At 40.9% G+C, this 21,835-nt stretch overlaps 1 pseudogene; it reads right to left on the bottom strand.

Moving 5' to 3' along the window:
* Positions 1 to 20,439, bottom strand: part of LOC144219531 (nucleophosmin pseudogene) — a 143,659-nt pseudogene extending 123,220 nt beyond the window's left edge.
* Between the last annotated feature and the right edge of the window lie 1,396 nt (positions 20,440 to 21,835).

The raw sequence follows: 21,835 nt of genomic DNA, 5'->3' as shown, positions 1-21,835 counted from the left end.
TATATACTAGAGGCATATCATACCTACTTTATATGTATAATAATATAGCATTTATAAATAATATAAATACAATATTTATATTTTATAGAAAATACATATTGTGTATATTTTAACTCCACAAAGCATTATTGGTGTTGATTTTACTGTCAGTATTCATTTTTATTTTCCTAAATTTTCACCTTTTCTGATCCTCTTTATTCTTGTACTATGTCCTTGTTTCCACCTGGGATCATTTTTCCTTCTGTCTGAAGTATTCCCTTTCTCGTCTTTAATGCAGGTCTACTGGCGATTAATACTCTCAGTTTTTGTTTCTCTGAAGTATCCTTCATTTCATCTTCATTTTAAAAGATGCTTTCACTGTGTACGGTTGTCTAGATTGGCAGTTAGTTTTGTTAGTGCTGGCAACGCAGTATTCCATCATTCTCTGGCTTCCATATTTTTCTGCTAAAAACTCAACTGGAAGCCTTATTGTTCCTCTTTTGAACGTAATGTGTCTTTTTTTTTCTCTGGCTCTTTTCCGCATTTTTCTCTTTGTCTTTGTTTTCTGTCAGGCTTGCTCTGATACGCCTAGTTGGGATGCTCTTATATCGATCCTGGTTGGTGAACTGTTGGCTATGTTTCAGAAGTTCTGGAACATTCCTAGCTATTGTCTATTCACATATATTTTCTGTCCAATCAATCACTACCTTCTGGGACTCAATTACAGATGTGTCAGAACTTGTCTAAGCTCGCCATATTTTACTCATGATCTTTTCTGTATTTTCCATGTGTTTTGCTCTCTGGGATTCAGGCGGGATATTTCTTACCATCTTTCAGCTCCTCAGTTCTCCCTTTTGTTGTATTCAGTCTGCTGTGAAACCTACCCTGTGAGTTCTCAGTTTCAATTATTGTAGTGTTTTAGTTCCAGAATTTCTATGTGATGGTTTTCAAAGAATATGTTGGAAGTCCCAGTGAAATTTTCATACTGTCCTGTATTTTTAAAAACATATTAATCATAGTCTTTTTAAAATCTGTGTCTTAATAATTCCAATAGCTGGGCTATTACATATGTGGATTTTTTTCCCATTGTCTATCTGTTTTTATTCTCTTATTTCTATGTTTTGGTATGTCTGGTGATTTTTTAAAAAAATTTATTGATTTATTTTTGAGAAAGAGACAGAGCAGAGGAGAGGCAGAGAGGGAGGGTGAGAGAGAATTCCAAGAAAGTTCCATGCTGGGTGTGGAGGCCCAATGCAGAGCCCAACTCAGGGATTGATCCCATGACCGTGAGATCATGACCTAGGCTGAAATCAAGAGTCAGATGTTTAACCAACTGAGCCACTCAGGTGCCCACCTGGTGGTTTTTGCTTGAATGCCAGACATTGTACCTGAAAACTGTGGGGAACTCAGGGTAATGTTAATTTCTAGAGAGTATTTGACATCCCCTTTTGAATGCAGCTTGAATTGGGGGTAGATTCTTTGTCTAACACACCAGAGCTGATCCAAGGCTGGGTTTTGAGTTTGGTAAGTCTCCATTTACCTCCTTATTCATCCTTGCTCCTACCGATGAAAGCCCGGGATGTTTATTGCTGTCTCCTTTCTTGGGGGCTTGCTCCTCAACTAATCGGTGTATCAGATTGTTGAAAATTCTATGATGTTTTCAGCAGCTTACTGCTATAATTTTCAGGCTTTTGCTCTGAGCAGCTCAAGAATTTGTCCCTGTGTTTCCTTGCCTCCAAATTCTAGATTCCAGTGGCTTCCTTATCTGTTAGCCACAGCTCTCTGCCCGGTTTCTCATATTCTAAGTCCTCAGGAACACAAGACTCAGCAGACGTCCTGAGGGAAATGCAGCACACAAAGGTCAGCTCAGCTCCCTACATTTCCTTTCTCTCTAGGCTCTTGTGTTCTCAAGTTCTGGTTACCTTAGCAGCTCTCCAATACCTTCAAGTAATGTTGGAGCATTTTATCTAATTTCCTAGTTAGCTTTGGAGCCATTATTATCATAATCTAAAGCAGATGCCAGTAGATTTATTATTTTTTTAAAGCCTGCAACCAGCACATGGATAATATTTTTTGTGGGCATTAAAACATCTTTTGGTAATGACAGATGTGGAGATAGTTGTAAAGGCAGGTGGAAAGAAGGGGTTTTTGAAATTGATTTATGCTGTGCATACTATATTTAATCCAAAGAAAATTAGAAAACAGTGTTTTGGGTAGTCAAACAGCACTTGTGTTCTATTCTTTAACCATGAAATATATAAATGCCTTTGGAATATATTTTGTAGAGTGAAATAGGTGTGGCTGCAGCAAGGAGTAGATTAAAGTATGTTTAGCATAAGCTCACACATTCAGTGATAGGCTCCTAGGGAGATGAAAAGCAAAAATTCTGATCTAAGCCATTGACTTATTGACATATTCAATAATTATCAGTTGCCAAGAGTGATAATTTTTCTAATTTTGCGATGAGCATCTGCCCATCTTATGTGCTACAAAATGTATATTAAATGACATCTCTCTTTGGAGATAAGTTACTTTTGCAAAAGACATAGGTTAGGAAAGTTAGATTTTTTTTTTCCTGGTTTTGAACCCAGGATGGCCCAGTGGGAGAATTCACCCAGTTGTTAGGTTATTTTCTGTTTCAGTAGACTACTTTCTGTCCTTTGTGTTTTGCAGTGGAATGAGGAGCTATCAGATGCATATCATGGCTTCTCTTGATAACATATTAAAAGGCACTGTCTTCTGCGGGCCCTGCATCAAGGGTTGAATGATAAGCCATGGACAGGTAGTGGGAAATAACAATAGCTATATTGGCCAGTTCACTCAAATTTCCTTTAAGCCATTGCTTTTTGTGTGTGAGAGAGAAGAGGAAACCAAGAAATCACCATTTCAAAAGTGGAGAAGTGATCTTTTTGTGCAAGAAAACTTTACAAGACCAGTAGTCAAATTCATCAGGGTTCAGTCACTGCTTCAGAATCCACGCTGTGGAATAAATCACATTAGACCCCCTGTGCTTGGGGGTATTTCTAGTGGAGTTCGGGAGTAGGGGTTATGTCTGGGAAGGTGAGACTTGCAGCAACGGGAACTTTGGGGAGCAGGGGCCTTCTTTTGGGTGTCATTAGAGTTAAGGGTGTGGGAAGGGTTCATGTGTTTTTGACTCATTTTTCAACTTTGGGTGGTAATCAATTAAAAAGTGTCCCCAGACATTTAGATAACAGAGGGCCCTAGAAGATGGAAAAATCTTTGTCTTGAAAGTCTTTTTAAAAAGGATAACAATCCTGAGATGCCTGGGTGGCTCAGTCGGTTAGGTAGCCAACTTCAGCTCAAGTCATGATCTCACAGTTTGTGGGTTCAAGCCCTGCCTCAGTCTCTGTTCTGACAGCTCAGAGCCTAGAGCCTGCTTCAGATTCACTGTCTCCCTCTCTCTGCCCCTCCCTGGCTCATGCTCTGTCTCTCTCTCTCTCTCTCTTAAAAATGAGTAAACATTAAAAAAAAAAAGGCAAGAATCCTTTGGAGATCTTCGTTGTCATCCAGATAGTGCTTATTCTGTGTTTCTGCACTCTGCCCATGGTCATCTTTTACCTCAAATGCTCCTTTCTCAACTCTCACTCCTTTGACTATTTGAATCATCCAGCCTTCATGCCCAGTTCATATCCAGCCTTTTCCATGAAGCCATCGCTGACCTAGAAGTGATCAGCTTAGTATGTGGTTCTGGGAATCTTCTCCATACATCAATGGATGGTGCAGGGGTGTGTGTGATTCCCCAGGAACAGGGTAGAGAAGCTGGCATTTTGAGGGAAATTGCATAGTTAGAAGCAATTGCATAGTTAGGAGCATGATAAGAAAAGTCTGAGCAGATGAGAAAAGTCTCCAAACCAAGGAAGAAATGAGACCAGTGGGGGCAGCAGCATCAAATCCTGAGAGGTCCAGAGAGTCAGGGAAGTAGCCATTAGGTGTGGTCACTGTGGGGTCTCTCAAGGCTTTCCAGATATTTTTCTTGTATATTTGTGGTAAAAGTGGGATACAAAGCAGTACTTTGAAAATTGAAAGATTAAAAATTGCTCTGCTGTATGCAGTTATAAAGTCATCATCATTACTGTAGTCATATAGAATGTTCTACATCATTTCCTTCTACCCTCGTGCTTTCTTCGGTTCGGAGAGAATTCCGGTGCTTCCAAGAGGACTTTAGATAAACACTTCTTTGCTTTCTTGTCTCTCTTTCTTATTAGTTGCCTCCAAAAACATCACACATGGGAGGCTGCATTCCTGAACTGTTTCCTTTTCCACCTAATTGCCATTTTCTCTCATATTGAAAACAAATTCAATCTTTGCTGCTTAAACAACATTGTATTTGGAGACTGTCAAGCTTAATTAAAGCTGAATATTTTTCCAGATGGTGTATTAAGGACCAATGTAAGAGACTGAGTTCAGGGACAGAGCTCAGCCTTTTAAGAGGTTCTCTGGGCAGAAAGGTAGAGTTCTATTTGTGGGTGATGGATCAAAATAAACCTTCGATGGATTCAGAGAAAACAACTACCCTCTCCTTCCCCACAGGGCCATTAGGATCGAACATGCTTCCAGTTAGCTTTCTCGAGGAAGAGAAAGAAAAATAGATCAATAATATTTATGATTTCTTGAAAAGATGTTTCCTTGCTGCACCATTGCCCCATTAGGGCTCTTTGCTATTAATAGAGTTGTGTTGGTTGCACATTAACCGGGGTTCATTATATCAAGAGGGCTGTAAAAATTGTCTCTGCTCTGTCCTGCTGAAAATGTTCATAAGCTTCATATTAACTTTGATGCTGGTTTGACATGCTAAGAATTCCCTTACGATAAAATGGTAATAATTAAAAAATAATAAGGCCAGTAATAATACATACCTTTTATTGACTGCTTTCCAACTACCAGGACCTGTGCTAAGTGCTTTGCATATATAATACCATTTAATCTTCAAAGTAATGTTGTGACGGTGACAGTCTCAGGCCATTTTCAAATGAAGAATGTGAAGCCTCGACAGGTTTAAGTAACTTCCTCAAGGTCACATGGAAGACTGAATTCTGAGCCCCGAACTTCCTAACTCTATAGCTCAATTTCTCTTAACCAGATTACTCTGCCTTTAATCTAGTCAGTGATTTATGAATCTGTAACATATAATATTAATTCTACAGCATAAATTTCCCATTTGGAATATGTAATAGTCTGCTTTTTGAAAAGTCACAAATATGATTCATTTAATATGCATGCTTAAGTATTCTATTAGGCAATTCTAACTCATATCTTTTCATGGTTTAATATGTCAGATAAAATTACTCAAAACATCTATTTTCCAGAAACTTTTCATGTTGATCTTTATAACCACAACATTAAATCTACAAATTTACTCCACTGATAAATTAAGTTATTAATAATATTGCCTATAGCCTTTAGTCTACTTTAGAACATCACAAAAATCAGTATGATACCATCAGTAATACATATTCATTCATGCTGGGTAAACGGTTTGAAAAATGAGCTACAGATGGCTTCATGTTTATGGATGTCCACATGCATTTTGCAGTTAATGAGGATCAATTTGGGGTGCTTGACTATGTCTGACAGGTAGATGAGATGCAGAACAGGTATGGAAATCTATTCCTCGGTTCATGTTCTCTTAGTCCTGTTCCATTACCGATTACTTAATAAATGGTATCTCTTAGTAACTCTGAGCTGAGCATTGTGAGCTTTGCTTGAAGATCAAGCATATGCATGGCTCCTGCTTTCAAGGGTTTCACAGTAGAGTTGGAAAGGTAAGAATGAGTTGTGAAACAAGTTCACAACATGGGCCATATGGTAAAGTTGATCATTGTCGGAGGAATTTGAAGAAGCCGCATAGAGCTGGGGAAGTCAGAAAAGGACTAATGGGCTCAGAGGGTGGGCAGGATTTGGAGATGGAAGCGAAGAGATAGTATTCTAGCTGCTTATAAGAAAAGATGGGGTGGGAGTTAGGAGATGAGAGAGGGGGCTGATGGGAGAGAGGACAATGACCCTACCGTAGCAGGTGCCATTTAGGATGTGATGGGGTATAAACTTGTCCGGACAATGTGGGACCATGATGTGGAACACATGTAACAGGTCTGCCCCAAATGGCTGGAGTTAAATAAATAATGTTTTCCACTCTCAAGTTGATCTTGGGAGGAGCTGATATGGGAAGGATGGGGAAACATATCATAAAAGCAAATACATTGAAATAAATATCTTTTAAAAAATGTCTTGTCAGGTTACTAGTGGGGAATTATGGTTGATGCACATTGGACTTCCTAATAAAGTTTTCATAATATCTTTTATTGATATAATTTACACAGTTATTATCAAAAACAGTATAACAACATGAAAATATTTTTTTAATCCATATTTTCACTACTGTAATGTAAGACAGGAAAACTAGTCTCTTTTTGTGTATTCTTTTCCAATCTGGCTTCATATAATTGTACTAAGAAGACAATAGAATTTTGTGTTCTGTTCTTTTTCATAATACACAGTTTGCCATTTTTCCACATACTGTATATAATTATGATTTTTAATGAGCACATAGTATTCCATTCCGTCATTTAAACAGAGTTTGATTTCGCATTAGAGTATTGTTGGACACTTTCATTGTTTTCTAATTTTTGTCATTATAGATGACGCTATGGAGGACATTGGTATGCATAGGACATTTTTTGGCTTCTACCAGATTACTTCCTAAGCATGTATTTCTGGGAGGGTTTGTGTGACTACGAAAACATTGTGGCACTTTCTGTATGACAGATATTAGATCAGGCTTCATTTCAAAGACCCATTCTGATGAAAGGTGCCACCAGCAATAACTTAGGGTGCCACTGTCACCCCAAATTTGGAGCAGGAAAAAAATAACTATTGTAGATGCTAAAATATCATTTCATTCATTGGCATTTCTGTGCAACTATGAATCTTTTTTTTTTACATTTACTTTCTGAATACCAAGGGGAAGGGGAGGCTGAAATGGGTTAGAAAGAGAAGCAATTGATAGGCGATGGCAGGAAAAGGAGAAAGAGAAGAAAAGGAGAGAAAGCAATGGACAAGTGTGATGGAAAGACACAAATAAAGAGAAACACGGACTAACTGCACAATCGTAGCTCAGTGAAATGATCTATTGGAATTCCTTCGTTTCCGGGTGCTGTCAGCCTAATCTCTTCCAAGGCCTGAGAATCCCTGGAGGGTCAGGTCTGAAAATTTCTGTTCCATCTCCTCAGCCCTGGGCATCATCTGAAGTTCTGTGTTTTTCTTAAACTCATTCCACTCGGGTCTTCTGATGTTCTTCACAGCTTCTATCTATCCACATGTGGTACTAATGGCCTTGCCCTTGAGCTGGCTGGCCTTGGAAGTGGGCATTCTTAGGAGGGCTGGCTATATATCCAAGGGCTTCCTCCTTCCTCTCCTGCCCTTGCTTTTGGCCTCTCCTTGGGCAGGTGTTTGGGAGGGGCCTTGATTGTTGATATTGGTCTCTGGGTTTGCCCTTCCATTATCATAGATCCCCATGGATCACAGCTGTGGAGAGAGTGCACAAACATGGTTATGATTCCTTTTTTATTTTTTATTTTTGGAATGAAGTTTCAAACACATTTATCTGTGCAGGACTACAAGTAGGACCTTGTCTACACTGGCTGGGAAATATTTAGAACAAGAATGTGCTGGAGTAGCAAGCCTTCCCCTGAAACTTCACACATTTTCTAGACTTATTGTATTTTTGTCAATGTGTTATTAGCTAAAGTATAAACCTTAGGAAGTTTCATATCATTTTAACCATCAAGGATTATCTGAAGAGCACAAGAAATATGGGTTAAAGAAGTAATTTTTTTTCTTCCTGAGTGATTCTGCAGGTCTTAGGCAATGGAGACATTTTTCTCCTCCTGGAATTCTACCCCCAGAGAGTCACATGACTTCCTTTAAGTCTTTGTTCAAATGGCACTTCCTCAGAGAAGCTTCTCCAACCTCTCCAGCTGTGAGTCTCCCTCCCTCACATTCTATTCCTGTATCGGCTTTATTTTCTTTTGAATTGTTATCTGACACTATTGTTCTTCCCTCACCAGCCAGAGCTAACCATAGTGTCTGCAACTCCTAGGAGAGGTGCTTGAAAAAGATTTGTGGAATGAATTAATAAATGAATGAGACATAGGTATTGGATCTTTTGACTTAACATAGAATAAACCAACATTCTAAAAAGAGTCAAACTGGAACAATACTCAGGTATTTAGGAGAAATGTCTAGTTTACAGTGGAGATGGGGTATGAAATGAAGCTGGCTCTAAGGACACAGCATCCTTGATCCTAGAAATTTGCATGCTTACTCAGCTGACAATCTCACTGCCTTGTGTTGAGTGGAGCCTCTTACCCCCACGTGTCTGCTATGGGAGTCTGCACTGCATGTAGGAGAAGTGGCCACGTGTGTGGAAGTTCTTGTTCCCAGGTGTGAATGATGTGGAGGGTGGTGGTGGTTCACTGCTCAGAATCTGAGAAGAGTCATGATGCAATTATACCACAAGAGAGGGTTGATCCGTATGGGAGCTAGAACAAACAGGAAGTGGATCTCTCCTGTTCTCTCTCCCTTCCTTCTAACACAGTCACGTTATTCTTTGCTCCCAGAAAGTATCTGAGTGGGAAGGGGAAAGGGGTGTAGGGTGACAATCACCTACACCTACACCTGCACTTCTTACACAAGTCATAGTGACCTCAGCCACCCATGGGGACCTAACAGAGCACAATGGCCCAGGACCCAGGTGAGGAAATGGCAGAGAGGTAGCTGTCATTCGGAACACGGGTAATCATCCAAGTTCTTTCTCCCCATCACTGCTAATGTGGCACCCTTTCTCTCACCCTGAAGTTCTATGCACCACAGGGTAACAGGTCTTAATTATGGTTCGCCATTTTTTTTTTCTGAAAGTTACTGGTATTTGCTTTAACCCTTAGCTATAAGAAGATGAGGGTTCACTCATTCCTGTGAGGGCAAATGGGGTCAGTCTTGGGAGACAGAAGGTTTGCTCTGTACTTGAGGAATCCTGGATGCCTGGTACAAAATTAAGCCTCCTCTACCCACCTGGTGTCCCTGCCCTTCACAATGTGGCTGGCAGCTTTCCCCAATAGCAGGGTGCCATCCCTATCCCTTGAATGCCACCAAAAGGACTCAAGCTTAGGCCCCAGGAGGCTTTCAAGAGAAAGCAACCTGTGGCTCTGTGGTCTGAGAGGGAGAGGAGGAGGAAATGTGCAAAGAGCTTCTATTCCTTACCTTATCCTTAAACCTGCTAGATCCAAAAGATGGTGGTGGAGGAGAAATATATCGATAAAAGAAAAATCTGTTTACTTTCTTTATTATGGTTGGAACCTATATGGATGTAGGTCCCTGTGTTCAAGTGCTGCACAACAAACTACCTCCAAACTTTTGTTTGGAATCTTTCCACTGACACGTGAACAAGCTTAGGGTACTAACGTTGTGTGACATAGGGCATGTGATTCAGTCAACATTTGTCACTCCAGCTATCAGACAGTCGACGGTGAGCCATCCTAGGCCAGTCAGCACCCAGAAGACCTGCCTCTTACCCTGGCCAAGACAGGCACAGTCTGGCCCAGATTCGTAGACCACTCAGCAAACCCATGCACTTACGGTGAAAAACGAATTGTGGTTGTTTTAAGCCACTGAGTTGTGGGGAATTTGTAACATTGAAGTAGGTAACAGATACACCTGGACTCAGGGGAAGCAGATGGAGGGAGGTGATGTCCAACATTGGCCAATTTAGGGAGCCCTTACTCACCTGGCCATCCAGAGGGGAAAATGACAGTGTGGATATCTGTACTGTAATAGTCATATAACCAAAGAGTTGAAGCAGCTAACCTCCAGACATTTCAATGGAATTCCTCATGTGGGACTATGTCTAAGCTCTGGCCTGTCATGAGGATAAAGCGACCAGCAGTGGCCCTTTGGACGTTGCCTGAATCTTGCATCTAACAGAGATAGAGAGGGGCAATCTCCTTGAGGAGAATTAGACCTTCTGAAAATTCAGGCAGGAGGTGTTCTTAACCTGGGAGTGTTCCTTACATTCCAAAAGAAGACAGGGAAGTCTCCAGTTATATGGACAAAATGATTATATTGAGCTGTTGGTCTTGGCAATATCTCATCTTGTGTGAACTCCACCCACACTCTGCCAAGGATCCTCCAAATCCAGGCAGCCCCAGGTTATGAGGTAAGATGTCCATGTTATTAAGATGCAGCAGTGACAGATACAATGGGGAAAAGGATGAGCGAGATGATGTAAGCCCAGCATGTGGTGATAATTGATGGTGAAGTCATAAGAGGAGAAATGGAATAAGGAGCTTCTAACCTGCAATCACCAAACTCAATTTAGAGCCACCCTCCACCTTGCAGTCCCCAGCTCGGCTCTTCACACTAATCTCATTTCTACATACAATTTGTGTCAAGAATTTCAATTTCAGGGCTTTGGGGCACCTGGGTGGCTCAATTGATTAAGTGTCGGACTTTGGCTCAGGTCATGATCTCAAGGTTTGTGAGTTTGAGCCCCATGTCAGGCTCTGTGCTGACAGCTCAGATTCTGTCCCTTTCTCTCTGCTCCTCCCCTGTTTCTCTTATACTCTGTTTCTGTCTCTCTCTCTCTCTCTCTCAAAAATAAATAAGATTAAAAAAAAGAATTTCGGGGCTTTAGTTCAGTAGTAGGACTTCTTGTGGATAAATGCTGAAATTAGGTCTTGAATTTTCTTTAGAGACAAAGGCCCAGGACTAAAAACTGCACCCTCCTTGGGGTGAAGTAGCTTCCTGGGGCAATTCAAAAGAAGTTCCATATTGGCCCGGGATGGTAATTTCATGAAGTTGTCGTGTCCATCAAAGTACTTTCACATTCCATAGAAGGTAGTAACTGTAGTGACTAGCCAATTCCTGGAAAATGAAAAATATCATCCCAGGTTTCTGAAGGTGGCTGTGTGAGCTCCGTGCAGCCACCCGAGGATGGCCGTTTACAGCCTCGCTTATTGGTTTTGGTCGTGAGGCCAAAGGCTCAGCAGATGTTGCTCAGAGCACTTTGCCATGTGTGTAAAGTGTTCTTAATTGACTCAACAGAGGTGATGGCATCCACGCTCAGCTGCACCCTTGCCTCATCCTTTCTCTTTCTGGAAGCTTTGGTCACATGTTATTTCCTCTGTGGTTTGCATTTCAGATAAGTGTGTTTTGAAATACCGCATGGGAAAAGAATCAGTTTCTAATATTGAACATTTAGACTGTAGTCTCTTTTACACTATTAATGTTTTCTCAGTCAGGTTAAGTCACTGCAAACTTACCTCTATATATTTGCTCTGGTCCTTACTCAGAAGTTTCAAATATGGTTCAGCAGGTTTTGTCTGGCTCCAAATATCAAGGGGAGAAGGAAATATTCATGTCACATGCATGCCCTTCCCAAGTTAGGGTGCAAATAACCCCGATTCTTCCCTAAATGCATTGCCTGGACAGCTACCCTAGAAGGAAGCAGAGACACTGATTCCCTTCAGGCTCCTGCTGCAAGTTTGTCTGGTTGGGGACCGAGGGGCGTCTGCAGGGAGAAGGCTGATCTTCCTTCTTTCTGTATCACTGTGCTAACTGTAGTGTGGGGTTGCAGCTACTGAGACGACAGGGGCCTCCAAGAGCTTTGCCCAAAGTGCAGGCAGTCGTTGGCTTCCCAAAGGTGCCCAGGAGACGTTAATTTTTCCATGTTCCTCTGTGGAAGGGTTCCTGCCTGTACTACATGTAATCTTTGGCTTTAAGATCTTCTAAACCTCTGTTCCTTGCTGGTTTGAGGCCGTGGAGATCCAGGTGCAAGGCCAGAGTCTCCAAAGTGCCTACATTCTGGAAGGATATGAGATGTCTGAAGAATGTCACATTGATGGGTGTCTTTCCAGGGGTAGACCAGAAGCTTCTCGGTAATAGGATGGTGCTGAAGTCTCTCCAAGAGAGGACAACCAGCTCCTCAGGCAGATGAACAGTGCTATTTATTTTATGTGTTTCGCACCCATGTCTGAGCACCCAAATCACTTAGCCATAGCCTCTCTGAGTTCTCCTGTACAGATGGGTCCTGGGGAGCAAGTGCACATGAGGAGTATGGGGCTGAGGGCGGTTCTGGAATCCAGCCAATGGAACCAGAGCCATGTTTGACACATCCACAGCCAACACAACCTCTCTGGAAAGGGCCACCACTTCTCCAGGGTCATTAGGCTGTAACCTCTGCACCTACCTTTCTGTCCTAATCTGAACTCTCCCCCCCGCCCCCCCGCCCTGGGGAGACCATGGAGTTCATAATGTGTGAGATAAGAAAGTGGTTTATATGGGAGGGGATTCTAGGAAGCACAGTTGAGAAGGGAGTCAGAGAAGAGAGGAAAGATATTAAAATATGTGTTAGTAAACAGGTAACCACTCAGGGTACCGGGGGCTTAAGCTGACTGAGGACCCTCTGAGACACTGTGTAGAACCACCTCAGGACTATTGCACTCAGGCACAAGGACACTGGGGTACCCAGCCACCAACTAACACCCCTTACTTGTTAAGAGTCAGGGTCCTCTGGACAGTACTCACCTGCAGTGAGAGGACGCCTTCACGCAGGGAGAGGCGAGGAGCCCTTGGTGTGCGAGAAGGAATTTGCAGATGTGCTCCGGAAGGGCTGAGGGGATTTGCGTGCGGCACAGAGAATGCCCACGTCTCCTTGCAAGAACACCACACCCAGGGTATGCAGGCTTTGGACTGTTCCTGACTATTCTATGAAGTGGCCGGCAATCTGTCCTATCAAGAAGAATATAGTGAAACACACATGCATACTTTTAACCCCTCCCAGAGAAACCCACCGTGTTCAGAACAGGAATCTGCAGATAAGAAATGGAGACATCAATGAGAAATCCCAGAGTGCTGGTCTTGCCTGGAGGTACTGGGTCAGCTCTTTGTGCAAACCCTTCCCTTTGGGTAACTGACTGAGAAGGTGGGCACAGGCATCAGTGATTCCCTGAAAAGGGGGCTGCACATCGCTCACAGCAGCTGGAAGATGACACCCTAGCAGGCAAAGGAGGCCAGAGCGGGAAATGACAACATCCATCACACTCGTCTTCTGTGTCGCGATTCTAGCACATCACAGCTATTTCAAATGTTTCTTTGATGGTGGTTTAGCTCATTGGAGACACATCTCTGTAATGTTGGTACCATCTGATAGTGAGTAGATGTTATCGTTGTTTTCCATGTTCACCCTCTCTCTCAACATGGTTTCAATTAAGCCAACCATGCAAGTCAGAGAGATGAAACATTTCAGGTAGCTGTGTTACCTATAGTGGGGCTGATCTGTTGACGTACAGAGTGGCATTTTGTCTACCCCAATGTGTTGCAGTGAAATAAATAGTATCTACCTCATCCTGAAAGGGCTTCATGGTAGGTTCCCAGGTGGGTGGTAGCTGCTTTACATGAAGAATCTGAACAACCGTTTTGGTATTAAATCATTGCGGATGTAGAGATAGATCCAGAATTTTGATAGAATAAATAACCAGAGGTGTTTGCCTCCTACCAAGCAGAGAGCAAACCTTCCACCCAGAAGAATAATCTTCTACATCCTGGGGTGGTTGGGATCCAGACTAAGGTTTTCATCATGGAGGGAGTGAGTTGGAGTTGCAAGCCGCCTGAGCCAGAAACAGAATTTACTACGTGCTTCTGCTTGACCTTCAGGCTGACACAAATTGAAATGGCAGAATTGATCTCCTTCCTAATTTATGACATGGCAAAGAGGGACAGCAAACTCTTGTTTTCCTGCATCTCCGAGAAGACTTGCTTCCCTTCTCAGAGAGGCTTGTTTGTACCCTGAAGAAAAGTCCCTCGAACAGTAGCATTAATGCCAGAAATCTTGCTTATCTTTCTAAAAGTATGACTACTTTTGTAAATTAGCAGAAGAAAAAAAAGCAAGGCTCATCGCAAAACGAAAAATCTGTAAATGTCTTACTCCTTGGATTTATAGTGGTTATGGGAGGGTTTAGGCGCTTCAGGGAGAAAGAATTTTTCCTAGACTGGGCTTTGAGTCACCTTTACTGAAGTTAGAGAGAAAAAATGAGTCAGTTATAAAAGATGCTCGTGTTAACTTCTGGCAACCAGCAAGGTGACTTCGTGCTCAGAAGTCTTTTACTCCTTACCAATAGCACAACCCCGGTGAATGTCTAAACCCAGGCCTTAGATCCTTCTGTATTTGTTACTTTTGGCATAAAGGGAGTTATATGAGGAGGGGTTTGTTTTCCAAATGAACTAATACACCAAGAAAATGTTTGTTTTGGAAGGCAGGAATGTGAAATGCTTGTAAAACAGAAAATCGCTGCACCAATGAGAAGCAGCATTATGGTTATTGGAGACAATCTTGCAAGTCCTTGAACATCTGCTCTCACTGGCTCATTTAGAGCCCGGGTAGACCCCAAGGGCAGGAACTAGCCCTCATTGGACTCTATTCTATAAAGAAGGCTTCCAGATAATCTGCCCACCCAGACTCACGCTCTTTTTTTTCCCCCTTAGTTTATTTGTTTGTGACAGAGAGAGAGAGAGAGAGAGAGAGCGAGCATTTGAGCACTTGCACATACGTGGGAGGGGCAGAGGGAGAGAAAAATCCCAAGCAGGCTTCAGCACAGAGCCCCATCCAGGACTCCAATTCACAAACCATGAGGTCATGACTTGAGCTGAAATCAAGAGTCTGACGCTTAACCAAATGAGCCGTCCATGCGCCCCCATATTCAGACTCTTGATCATAAATTTAGTCAGATTCATCTGATACAATACTTGTTTAAGAANGTCTCCCTCTTTCTCTGACCCTCCCCTGCTCATGCTGTCTCTCTCTCTCTCAGAAATAAATAAAAACATTTAAAAAAATTTTAAGTACATTATATAGATTAAATATATAGTTATATTCATATAAATTTATTTAATATTTATATTTTATACATTTACATTAAATATATTTTAATATATATTTAATATGTAAATATATTTATTTTTTAATATGTAAATATATTTAATATATATCAGAAGAAATCATTGATAATGGCTGAATATAATAAACTCATACCATGCACATATTTAACTAATATAAAATCAACTACTCCAGTTAAGCAACATGGGAAAATATTTCCATTGTTTGCTGTTAAAGAATTACCCCCAATCAAATTACATCTCCTTCTTCATATTCCCAGAGGAAGGAAAGTAACAGACAAAAGGCAATAAGAAACAATGTAATTTATTTCTTGGGTTTTTAACACCAGCAGATCTATGTCCTGGTGAGTTCAAATCTGTTGAATAGATTTTCAGGCCACAGTTAATTTCTAGAGTCAAACTTCTATGTGAAATGTGCATTGTGGGAAAGACTATTTATAGCAACTAGGGTTTATTTAAGTGGAAATGTATGCACATCAGCTACCAACTTTGTAGATATCTCATTGTATTTAGTAATGCAGCTCAGCCCAAGTAAACCTCAGGGAATGTGTTTCACTGCATCTTTTACTAGACAAGGAGCAAGAAGTTATAACCACCAGCCTTGCCTTACAGAGCCTTGGGGAAAACCCCAGCATGTCCTGGTATGGTCTGATTCCTCCTCCGCTTGGTTTTCTGGTTGGTTCTCTGTTGGCTGAAGAGGTCCATGCCCCACAGTAAAATTGTAACACTGGTCACTTCCTCCTGTTTCCATGAATCCTAAGGCATTCTTGATCTTGATCTTGAATCTGCAGTGATTTATGTTCAGCATTAAAATGCAGTCTTCATCTTTCATAGGTCTTTTTTTTTTCACTTTTTAAATGTGTATTTATTTTTGAGAGAGAGAGACAGAGACAGAGAGAGAGGGAAACAGAATCCTAAATAGGCTCCAGGGTCTGAGCTGTCAGTGCACAGCCCGATGGGGGATCAAACTCCCAAACTGTGAGATCATGACGTCAGCTGAAGTCAGACACTTAACTGAATGAGCCATCCAGGCGCTCCCTTTCATGGGTCTTTTATGTTGAGTTATTTCTAATTTTGCCATGCATAAATCCATAAAGTGCTTGAAAGATGACACTTCTTTGATAGAATCTTATCTGCAAACGCCTCCTGTGAATGTTGGCGTGGTGAAGTTTTACAGTGCTGACTCTTAGTGGAAAGATAGTACCTCTTATGCTGAGTGATACCTGAGAACTTCCAGCCCATTGGGGAGGAGCCTTCTACTTTCTGGTAGTTTCCTGTTTGTTCCATCTTCCCTTAGGCAGCTCAGTGGTGATAAAAAATAAATCTATTTATAATGCTCTGGGGACAGGAGGGTTCTATTTAATTGTTGTGGCAGCCAAAATAATGCCCTACCCAAATGTCCACAATCCCTGCAGCCTGTGAATATGTCAGGTGACAGGACAAAGGGGAACAAAGTTCGTTTTTATTTATTGCTTCCATGCAGATGGAAGTCGGGTTGCTAATTATCTGACATTAAAATAACGAGGTTATCCTGGATTATTTGGGTAGCCCAATGTAATATCAAAGGTTCTGAAAAATGGAAAAGGGAGGTGGGAGAGGAGGTCAGAGTGATGCCATGAGAGGAAATCTCAGCCCTTTGTTGATGGCTTGGAGATGGAGGAAGGGATCTAAGGTTCAAGGAACATGGGAAGCTTCTAGAAACCAGAAAAGGCAAAGATATGGATTCTTCCCCAGAGTTTTCAGCAAGAAACATGGCTGACATCTGGATCTCAGCCACAGAGACCTGTGTTAGGTTTCTAAATGCAAAGAATTGTCAGGTAAGACATTTTTATTGTTTCAAGCCACTAAGTTTGTGATCATTTGTTATGGCAGCCATAGCAAACCAAGAAAATTGTGTGATTTTAAATTATATGTGGTGGTTCCTTGGATTTGGGCAATTTGTACTATAATTTTGCTGCTATTAATTGAGAATGGCTACAGTTTATTGAGTACTTACCACAAGCATAGACACTGTTCTAGAGGCCTCACAAAGAGTAGTTCACCTAACTTGTTGTCCAGAGAGAAAACTAAGACTCAGCAGTTTGGTAATGTGCCCAAGTTCTGACTGCTGGTTTTGGTGACATTGTGACTTAGCACAGGCAGATATTACAAGCAGGTTAGGTTCTATGCTTCTATGCTATACCATCACCTTGCTTCACCACATGGGAAAGTAAGCTTATTTTGTAGACAGGAAACTCTAAGCCCTGAATTGTCTGATGAGATGGTGTTATAGCCAGAACAACCCCCCTACCATCCCCACTGGGCAAGTGGCCCCTTAGGAGTGGGCTTCTTAGTCCGTAGTGGTGCTTTTTGAGAAACAAGAAGCCTCCCCCAACTAAATGGAGACAGTCATTCAGCTTGTATAACATAGAGGGGGCAGCAGTGGGAGGTGGGAATGGGATTGGATGAGGGGAAGGCATGGGATGTCAGGGCAGAAGTTGTAGTCACCCAATTGTGAATGGTCTGTGGTCTCCTGTTCTGTGACCTCTTTTAAACTGTGATATGATACACAGATTTTTAAAATTAATTAATTAATTTTGAGAGGGAGAGAGAGCATGAGCAGGGGAGGGACGGAGAGAGACAGAGACAGAGAGACAGAGAATCACAAGCAGGCTCTATACGATCAGCAAAGAGTTTGATGTGGGGCTCAATCTCACGAACTGCATGATCATGACCTGAACTGAAATCAAGAGCTGGACACTCACCCAACTGAACTACCCAGACCCCCTCTGTGACCTCTTTTAATAAGTGTGATGTCTTCATCTTCTGAAGCCAGGAGCACGGCTTGACAGTTCCTCAAAAACTACTGAATGTGGAATGAAAGCAGTAACCACATTAAAGTGGAGTTCTCACAACCATGGTTCTCCTACTTTTGTGGGCCATTCACAGGGTAGAGCAACCCCTTAATCCATGTGTTTCCACTTGGCCAACTAATTAAAAAAAAATCAAATCACCGCATTGAAATCAGCATAACAAATCTCACTGTTCTTTAGAGAGCGGTCAAGTGTTTTCCTAGCTTTTATTTCAGACTACAAAGCAAAAGTATTCAATCATGCTCTACCCCCACTCAAATACAGACCCATTGTCACAGAAAGATAAAAATATAAGGTCTCCCAGCCCCGCATCAGCCCCTCCAGGACACTTTAAGACCTTTGTGGTAGGACATCTGCACACCATCGATTTGTGGATTGAGTGCGTGGGAGTACAAAAATATGTTCTCCATTGTCTTGGGTCTTATAACGTTTATTTTTCAGCATTCTGGGCTGGTTTTTTTTCTTTACTCTCTAGTCATTCCAAGCTTTGGTATTGTCCAACCAAATTAACATTCATCTCAATAATTTAGATTAATGTAAATCTTTTCAGTGGAAACTGGTATAAGTTGCATAAAAAATGAGACCATTGAAAGACTCCTGTGGCAGCATTACATAGAAACACAAGCACACAATATAATTGTAATATTAATAATATATTGTTTTATGTGTTTTTTATCCCAAAGGATTTCAAAGAGCTTTACCAACTTTGCAAATATTGTGTATACAAGTAATGCATATATGCATTAACCTTGTGGATATTTCTTAATATTATCAGCTCCTGCTCCTCCCATTTGAAACTTAATATCTTTATTAGTATTCTCCGTATTTTAATATTATGTACTTTCTCCTCTTACTTTTTAAACACAGTGAGCACCCAGACTTGAATACTCCCATCAGCAAAACTGCTGAGGTCTGTACCCGTATTACACATGTGTGTAGTTACATATCAATTGTTCCCCCATACTATGGTATTGATATATACTGTGTATGATAAAACATACTTAGAAAAAAAGTTTAAAAAATAAAACATACCTAGAAATATAGAAATTAAAGATGATAGTATAAAGATGAAACATACAAAGTTTTGAAGTATTAACTACTTCTGAAGGCTTCACACTTTCATTAGCTTATATCTCAAAACCCAATAAACACCTAGAGAGAAATTTAGTGTTAATGATACTGGACGTATATCTAAATTTCAAATAACATTCTTGATAATTTCCTCCTCCCTTGACCCAACTTAAAAAAAATTATAAACATTTAATTGTGAAAAAAATTTAAATACATAAATGTGGAAAGAATATTATAATGAATCTCCACATTTTTATCATTCACCTTCAACAACTATTTTTTAAACTTTTTTAAATGTTTATTATTTATTTTTGAGAGAGAGACAGAGCATGAGTGGAGGAGGGACAGAGAGAGGGAGTCACAGGATCCAAAGCAGGCTCCAGGCTCTGAGCTGTCAGCACAGAACACAATGCAAGGCTAGAACTCACAGACGGTGAGATCATGACTTGTGCTAAGTCGGACGCTCAACCAACTGAGCCACCCAGGTGCCCCTCGCCTTCAACAGTTATTAATGATGATCATCATGATTAGATCATCATTAACTGGTGATGTGGTTAATAAACACTTTATAATGGAAGCGAGGCTCAACTCTACTGTTTTATTTTTGTTCATTGTGCTAGCATTTTTTGTAAAGATAGAGTAAATAAGCAAGCCAGCTTGGGTGTGTATGTGCTCGTATGTGTGCACACATGTATGCATGAGTGCATGTGTGTATGCCTGTGTGAACTGCTAACTTCACCTTGATCACTGTCACAAGGTAGATGTCACAAGAATAAGCTCTAAATACTCTCTCAGTATAGGAAGAAGGAAATGCAGGGAGAAAGAGTCCATACACAAAAAGCAGTCAGCAAATGCAGTAAATACTGAAAAGAGCAAAATCTCTGCAATTGATTCTCAGATAGCAAAGGAGTAAAAAAAAAACAAAAAACTTTTCATACACCAAAGGATAATTTTCAAAAATTTAAAGACATGACTCATTCAAATACAGAATGAACAGGTGTCAAAATGTATTATCTCATTCCTAAGGGAACCAGTAAGATGATAAAGCTATGGAGGACATTTAAGGAACTGGAGTTTACTAAGCTGTTAGGGGAGACACACATGGAAATGTGCACATGTGCACATGCTTGTGTGTGCATGTGTGTTTGTGCACATGCATGTATAAGTTAGAGACAAATCTGGTTATTAGCCTTCAGGACAATATAGCTGTAACCTTTGGGGCATTTCTTCTACTAAACAGAAGTCATTTGCATTTCTACCAGACACAAATCCACAAGTTAACATTTAACTTTACAGTGTCTGGGCTCTAATCAATAGTAAATAGAAATGTCAACAGAGGTACAATCTCCTAAAGAATCAAATAACTCCTGCAGGGCCAGAAGCAATATTTCAGAACTGCACTGTAAGTGCGCAGTCATCCTAGGGGTACGGTTGCAAGTTTGGATAAATTTTCTTAACTCAGGCGATTGTTTTAACCCAGTTTCCCCATGTAGGGGAACTACTTCAGCAACCCAATACCTGTCTTGCCCAAAGACTGATCAGGACTTCCAGACTGCATCGGCAACGTGACCATGGCTGGGGCGTTTTTCGAGATGGCCGGCAGTCAATCCTCCCAGAGAAACCGGGATGCTGTAGACTCTTCCAGTCAAGCCCTTATTTGAAAGGTGAGAATTCTGAGGCCCAGAGAGGCAAAGTGACTTGCCTGGCATGTCCTTTCTTACTTTCCTTTTGATGGCCAACCCAAAAGCTATCTTTTTTCTAACACCCAAATCCTACCCACGTTGGTAGAAGATATGTCTTCCCCATGATGGTGATCTCATGGTATTTTATTCATATCTTTACTATAAGGTGTACCATATTGTTTAATACCCATTTGTATGTTTGCTTATCTCCCTGGCTAGGCTTTGGGTATTCAAATGTAGGAATAATGACAAATTCATCTTCATATGTTAGGGTTGAACTCTGTGCTTGACCTGTAATAAGCACCCAATAAATGTCTATTGACTTGAACTACAGCTGAGATCTAGTGAGTTTAGTGGCAGAGCCCACCTCTTCCAGATCCTAGACGACTACTCAAAACTACACCCTTCCTGTATTATCATAAATGGTGGCCCAGTATCATGAATAACGTGTATAACAAATGGTATCCGTAAGAGGTCAAACACATGGGATCTTTCCTTCCTTAGACTTCCCTTTGTTTCAGTCCTTAGGCAAGTAGCTGATGATCCATGCGAGCTCCTGGCTCTGGCCACAGAGCTAACGGTCATTAAAGCTGGCGGCTTTTCAGTCTCTCCTAAAATTTCCTATCTCTATAACAATTTTACATATTATAGTTATCTGATAAACAGGTAAATAACTTATATTAGATAATACGCAAAAAATAGTAAATAAGAAAATGTAGGTAATTAAACTTACCTACAATTTCATCATTCAAATGTAACTACTGGTAACAAACTATGTGCACATCCTTCTAGGTATTTTTCTGCACATATATATCTGAATACACATAACTTATTTAACTGAATTGTGATCATACTGCCTATACTGTTTTTTGATCTGCACTTTTAAGTTACCTATATGGTATGAATGTCCTGCTCTGTCAAAAAGGATATGTATATTTCAAAAAGAAAATTTAATGTTTATTTTTATTTTTGAGAGAGAGCATGAGTAGGAGAGGGGCAGAGAGAGAAAGAGACAGAATTTGAAGCAGGCTCCAGCTGACGGCTCTGTGCTGACAGCTCAGAGCCAGACGTGGGTCTCAAACCCATGAACCATGAGATCATGACCTGAGCCAAAGTTAGACGTTTAACTAACTGAGCCACCCAGGCATCCCACAATAAATATATTTGTATCTATAATTTGTAATAGCTACATATCATGCCATTGTTTTGATGACCATAATTTATTTAACTATTCAAAAAGGATGTTTTGGCCACTTTGGTTGTTTCTAATTTGTTGCAGTTATAAAT

Source organism: Crocuta crocuta, unplaced genomic scaffold (genome assembly GCF_008692635.1).
Source record: "Crocuta crocuta isolate KB4526 unplaced genomic scaffold, BGI_CrCroc_1.0 scaffold99, whole genome shotgun sequence".
NCBI classification, from domain to species: domain Eukaryota; kingdom Metazoa; phylum Chordata; class Mammalia; order Carnivora; family Hyaenidae; genus Crocuta; species Crocuta crocuta.
The sequence above is the reverse complement of the archived record's forward strand: the minus strand, read 5'-3'. Positions and strand labels throughout refer to the sequence as shown.